At 52.7% G+C, this 6,005-nt stretch overlaps 1 long non-coding RNA gene across 1 annotated transcript; it reads left to right on the top strand.

Moving 5' to 3' along the window:
• Positions 1 to 2,894: 2,894 nt before the first annotated feature.
• LOC120555223 lies at positions 2,895 to 5,474 on the top strand. Its single transcript, XR_005638657.1, has 3 exons — positions 2,895 to 2,959; positions 4,609 to 4,786; positions 5,230 to 5,474. It is a non-coding gene; the product is annotated as an uncharacterized LOC120555223 (long non-coding RNA).
• The last annotated feature ends 531 nt before the right edge of the window (positions 5,475 to 6,005 follow it).

Raw genomic sequence — 6,005 nt, 5'->3', positions numbered from 1 at the left:
TGGGGCCCAAGTCGTCCCAACGGGGCCCAGGCGTGTTACAATGGGGCCCAATGGGTCCCAACTTGTCACAATGGGACCCAGCTTGTGGCAATGGGCCCCAGGTGGACCCAACATAAGCCAGTTATGCCCTTTTATCTGGACTCAATGGGATCCAACTTGTCCCAATGGGGCCCAATGGGGCCCAAGTCGTCCCAACGGGGCCCAGGCGTGTTACAATGGGGCCCAATGGGTCCCAACTTGTCCCAATGGGACCCAGCTTGTGGCAATGGGCCCCAGGTGGACCCAACATAAGCCAGTTATGCCCTTTTATCTGGACTCAATGGGATCCAACTTGTCCCAATGTGGCCCAGTGGGGCCCAAGTCGTCCCAACGGGGCCCAGCGTGTTACAGTGGGGCCCAATGGGTCCCAACTTGTCCCAATGGGACCCAGCTTGTGGCAATGGGCCCCAGGTGGACCCAACATAAGCCAGTTATGCCCTTTTATCTGGACTCAATGGGATCCAACTTGTCCCAATGTGGCCCAGTGGGGCCCAAGTCGTCTCAACGGGGCCCAGCGTGTTACAGTGGGGCCCAATGGGTCCCAACTTGTCCCAATGGGACCCAGCTTGTGGCAATGGGCCCCAGGTGGACCCAACATAAGCCAGTTATGCCCTTTTATCTGGACTCAATGGGATCCAACTTGTCCCAATGTGGCCCAGCTTGTTACAATGGGACCCGATGGGGCCCAGCGTGTCACAATGGGGCCCAATGGGGCCCAATGGGACCCAGATTTGCCCAATTGGATCAGAATTGGCCCAAATAAACACATTCATGCCCAATTAACTGGACTCAATGGGTTCCAACTTGTTCCAATGTGACCCAGCTCTACCCAATGGGGCCCAGCTTGTTACAATGGGACCCAATGGGGCCCAACTTGGCGGAGGGAAGTCGGATCTTAAGACGCAACGTGGTTTGGGTGTCTCTTGTCAAGACCCAGCTCTCCGTACCCGAAATCGAACCCCACCGTCGCGCCGGGCCACGCCCGACGCGGTTGTTTTTGGGGTCGTGACCCGGTATCACCGTTTGGACCCAATATCTCTGTCTCAACACGTTACGACATAGGGGCACCCAACATGACCGAGTGCACCCAACCTATCGGTGTGGGTCCCTCCAATGTTAAACTTGATACCAAACGTGACCGGTCCTCACCCCGAAGGAACTCGCACCTACGGACCGGGCGTGGCCCAACGTGTTTTTTTTGGGGCGTCGGGACACCAGTATCTCCGTTTGGACCCGTATCACTCCGTCTAACCACATTACGACATAGGGGCACCTAACATGACAGAGTGCACCCAACCTATCGGTGTGGGTCCCTCCAATGTTAAACTACATACCAAAGCGTGACCGGTCCTCACCCCCGAAGGAACTTCGCACTCCGGCGAACCGGGTACTCTCCGATAGAAATACTTAACGGTCGGGCTTCGAATAATTCACCCAACAACCCGTTGCGGGACCCTATCAGTGGGCCGCGTCGACCTTCTCGACTTTAAGGTCAAATTCCGTGACCTCCCGTGGCGCCGGACGGGGCGAATCTGGCGTCCGAGCGTCCGGCTGGACCTCCTCCGCACTCCCAAAGCGTCCGCGAGCCGATGCGAGCGCGTTCGGCCCCGCGGGCCCCTCGAACGGTGCCCCGGCAGGGCACTCAGGGCCCGGCTGAGGCCTTTCGCGACCCTTCGCGACCTTTGCCAAACCACGGGGAAATTTAAACGGTCCTGAGAGGACTCGCGGCTTTGGAAAGGGCGCGGGCGTTCGCGGGCGGGACCTCGGCGGCCCTGCCTTCGCCGGACGGCGCGAAACCGCCACCCGGCGAGGCCCCCTCGCGAGCGCGGAGGCCTTATTAAAAAGGTTGATGCAAGATCTGGTGCTGGAATAACATTAAAAAGAGATTTTCACACACACACACACACAACACAACACACACACACACACACACACACTCGCGCTACACCGCTGAGGGCCTTTGCGAACGCATCTCTGATCGAACGCCCTGATACGATCTAGGGGACCCCGGCGGGAGCCCTCGCCGGGCTTCGGGGCCTCGGGCTCAGCGGAGGCCTTTTTCGCTTCCGAAGGGCGGAGCGAGCCCTTTGGAAGCTCAGGCTTAGAGGAGGCCTTTTCCTGGCCCGCGACTTTCGGAAACACGGGCCGATCGGGGACTTCCGAAGGGATTGGCGGCTTGCGAACGGCGGGCGCGGTGGAGGGGGACCGGACGGGCCCGTCGTTTGGGCCCTGGGAGGCCCCGGAAGAACCGGTTACTGGAAGGCGCCGCGGCGGGAACGCGTTTAGTCGCTGCGGCCCCGCGAATCCACCGCTGGAGTTTGGGGCCCATTGAGCTCAAACCAAAGGTTCTCACCCTGAAAGGACTCGCACCTACGAACCGGATCCTCTCCCATAGAAACACATACAGAGTCGGGCTCCAGATGTTGCCTCGGCCTCCAGATGTTGTTCCTCGGCTCGGCGCTTGCGCGGTCAAATTCGCTGGCTTCCCGGGCGCCACGCGGACAAATCGGGTATCGGAGCTTGGCGAGACTCGGCGCTACGGCGAGGCCACCGCGATTCGGCGCGGCCGTCCGCCCCGACGGGCCGGATCAAGCCGGCTTGGCGGACCGAGCGACTTTGGAAGCTCAGGCTTAGAGGAGGCCTTTTCTGACCCGTCGCGACTTTCAAGAAACACGGGCCGATCGGGGACTTCCGAAGGGATTGGCGGCTTGCGAACGGGTGAGCGCGATCGCGCGGACGCCGGACGGGCCCCGGCAGTTTGGGGCCCCTGGGAGGGTGTAAACGTTATTTTTGTACGGGTTTTATGTGGTTAAAACACAGTAAATTAAGTCAGGATGAGCGCGGCTTGCAGTGGTCGGGCAGTCGTAATTGAGAGGGCAGAGAGAGCTGGGAGCAGCAGAAGTCCGAGGCAGATTTTGCGGTAAGAAATTACATTTTATTAACTTACAGGGACTGACTTTGTGTTGTGTTAGTTGCTTTTATCGATGTGATTGCAGAAATAAAGCAGCTCTGCAGGTTTATGTGTAGGATTTTCGTCACGTTTTCCCGGAAATTCAGCAAGCCATTTAACACAGTGCGTCATTTTCCGGGAGTTTTAGCCATCCCTTTAACACAATACTACGCCATTTTCCGGGAGTTTTAGCCAGCCCTTTAACACATGGATGCAAAGGAATTGTTGTTAATGGTGTAAACGTTATTTTTGTACGGGTTTTATGTGGTTAAAACACTGTAAATTAAGTCGGGATGAAGTGCGTAGCGGTCGGGCAGGGGGAAAGCAGCCGTAATTGAGAGGGCAGAGAGAGCAGGGAGAAGCAGAACCGAGGCAGATTTTGGCGGTGAGAAAATCCTTTTATTAACTTACAGGGACCGAATTTGTGTTGTGGCCGTTGCTTTTACCGATGTGATTGCAGAAATAAAGCACCTCCGCAGGTTTATGTGTAGGATTTCACGTCGTTTTCCTGGGAAATTCAGCAAGCCATTTAACACAGTGAGTCATTTTCCCGGGAGTTTTAGCCAGCCCTTTAACACATGGATGCAAATGAATTGTTGTTAATGGTGTACGCGTTATTTTTGTATGGGTTTTATGTTGTCTAAACACTTCATTGAGTCGGGAGAGTGCGTGCAGCGGGTCGAAGCAGTCAACGGGAAGGGGGAAGAGCAGTCATAATTGAGAGGACAGAGAGAGCGGGGATCGGCAGAAGTCTGAGGCAGATTTTGAGGTAAAAATCACTGAAGACTACATTATATACTTGAGCTCTGGGCAGGCAGGAGGACCTAACGTTAAAGGGACCCCCAACGAGAAACTGGGTTTAGCTATGTGTTGGTCTATAATGGGGGGGGTGTGTGTATTCTACAGATGTAACTCAAGCTCTGGATTAACACCACCGCTCACTTCATTAGTTGGAATATAATGTGTATTTCACTTAAGACTATATGATGTACTTGAGCTCTGGGCATGCGGATCTAACATTGAAGGGACTCACACCCAGAACCCGGGTTTTGCTATCCATAAAAGTGTGTGTGTGTGTATATTCTACTGAAGTAATTTGAGCTCTTGATTAAGATCACTGCTCACTGCAGTAGTTTGAATATAATGTGTATTTTACATAAGACTCTGGACAGGCCTGCTGACCTAACATTAAAGGGAATAACACTTAGATACTGGTTTTAGGTATGTGTTGGTCTATAAATGTGCGTGTGCATTCTACATCAGTAATTTGAGTTGTGATACACCACAAACTGGGGATCACAATGCCAATTCCCTTTCTTGAAGCCCTGAGGGGTCGGCTCGCCCCTTTTTTTTTTTTTTTTTAAGTACTGTCCCTGCAGGTGTCCCCGCTGAAAATAGGGAGAGTCTCAAACACCATTTTGTGGAAGTGGAGAGCCACCGGCTTGTACTCTAGCTGGTTCTTCAGTAGGTAGCTGTAGTAGTAGATGTAGCTGCGCCGGCTCGCGATCGTTACTCCCTTTTTGTCCTTGTCCTGACTTGTCTGTAACATTTTTTAAATGGGTTTTAACTGGTTCATAATAAAGAAAGTGTTCAATTGGTCTTTTTGGTTCCATGTACAGAGAGCGAGTTATTACAAGAGGATGGGGCGTCAACACACAAGCCCAAAGCGGCCAAGCAAGGGCACAAATGTCCAATATGTGGGCTGGACTATGCCGACTTAACGCAGCACATTAAACTAGGTGAACGCGTGGTCAACAGAACTGAACTGGAACTGCTGTCTAAGTTGGCACACAGACGGTAAGTGTCTTATCTAATGTATTTATTTATCTTTATAACTTGGCCTTTTATTTTATTTATTTTTGGATTATTATTAAATAACTGTCCGATTAATGAGTCCTAGATGGATTTATAGCTTCAATATGGTGTTTGAAATCCATGCTATCACTATGTCTGAGTCCTCTGGTTGAGTTTGAAGCTGATTGGAGCTCAAATGACAGTTTCTTACATTAAAGAGTTTCACAAGTAAAATTGGAAATTAGTCCCTGTGTGGTTTTTGTGTCTCGGTGAGGCCATTCCAGATTCGTAAATGCAGCTCTAGATTGAGATTTGGGAAGGATTGCTGAACTAACATTACAGGGACTCACACCTAGAACCTGGGTTTAACAAATGTGAACATTCAAGCAGGATGAGCTACATTAATGGCAACGTATTTGAGCACTTATTTGTTTTAATTTTTCCAGGTGCAGGAGGCCTTTATCTCTCACACCCAGGTTTGTTCAAGGTTGTCACACCGGCGGAAGGAGTATCAGACTGCTCAGCGGCAGATAGGTTGAAGCTCGGAGCCTTTCCCTGTTCCGACTCCAACCCCTCTTTGAAGTATTCGGGGAGCTCGAGGCACTCGGAGCCACTGGAAGTGTGAAAGAAGGTTTCTGCCTCTAGTCCTCCCTCAATGCAAGACCGGAGACTGTTGTATCTGAGGAACCGGGCGTACGCCTTTCGTGGCAGCAGTTTTTGCTTCGACCTCTTTCCGCGTCATGTTGAGCACCCCGTCACCGCCACCATGTAACCACTCAGGAGCCCGAAAACATCCTCTGCCTTTTTTTATCTGCAGGGGTTTTCTAAAGAGAATCTGTAAGAGCACAGTCCCACCTGCCAGTGAGGTTGCGGCCCCATCCGCCGCTGACAGACCCTTTACGTCCTCCGACAGAGCCTTCACCGACAGACCCTCCGACGGACCCTTCGCCTCCACTTGCCCACGTGGCAGTTCGAGTGAATTGGAACCGTCCTGCGAAAGACCCTTCGCCTCCACCGCATCCTCCAACAGACCTGCGTTCTGCGACAGACCCTCCGCCTCCACTTGCATTGACAGACACACCTCGTCCCCTTTCGACCAGTGTGACCTATAAGTTTTGAAAAGGCAGAGGAGTGTTTTTTGTGACTTGTCTTCTCTTCTGTTCGGCTTCAGACTCACAGGGCCGCTCTTTAGGCAGAGGAGGCTTTGAGGACTCTCGCTTCA

Source organism: Perca fluviatilis, unplaced genomic scaffold, assembly GCF_010015445.1.
Source record: "Perca fluviatilis unplaced genomic scaffold, GENO_Pfluv_1.0 PFLUV_unplaced_scaf_3, whole genome shotgun sequence".
In the NCBI taxonomy this organism is placed as follows: Eukaryota; Metazoa; Chordata; class Actinopteri; order Perciformes; family Percidae; genus Perca; species Perca fluviatilis.
The sequence above is the reverse complement of the archived record's forward strand: the minus strand, read 5'-3'. Positions and strand labels throughout refer to the sequence as shown.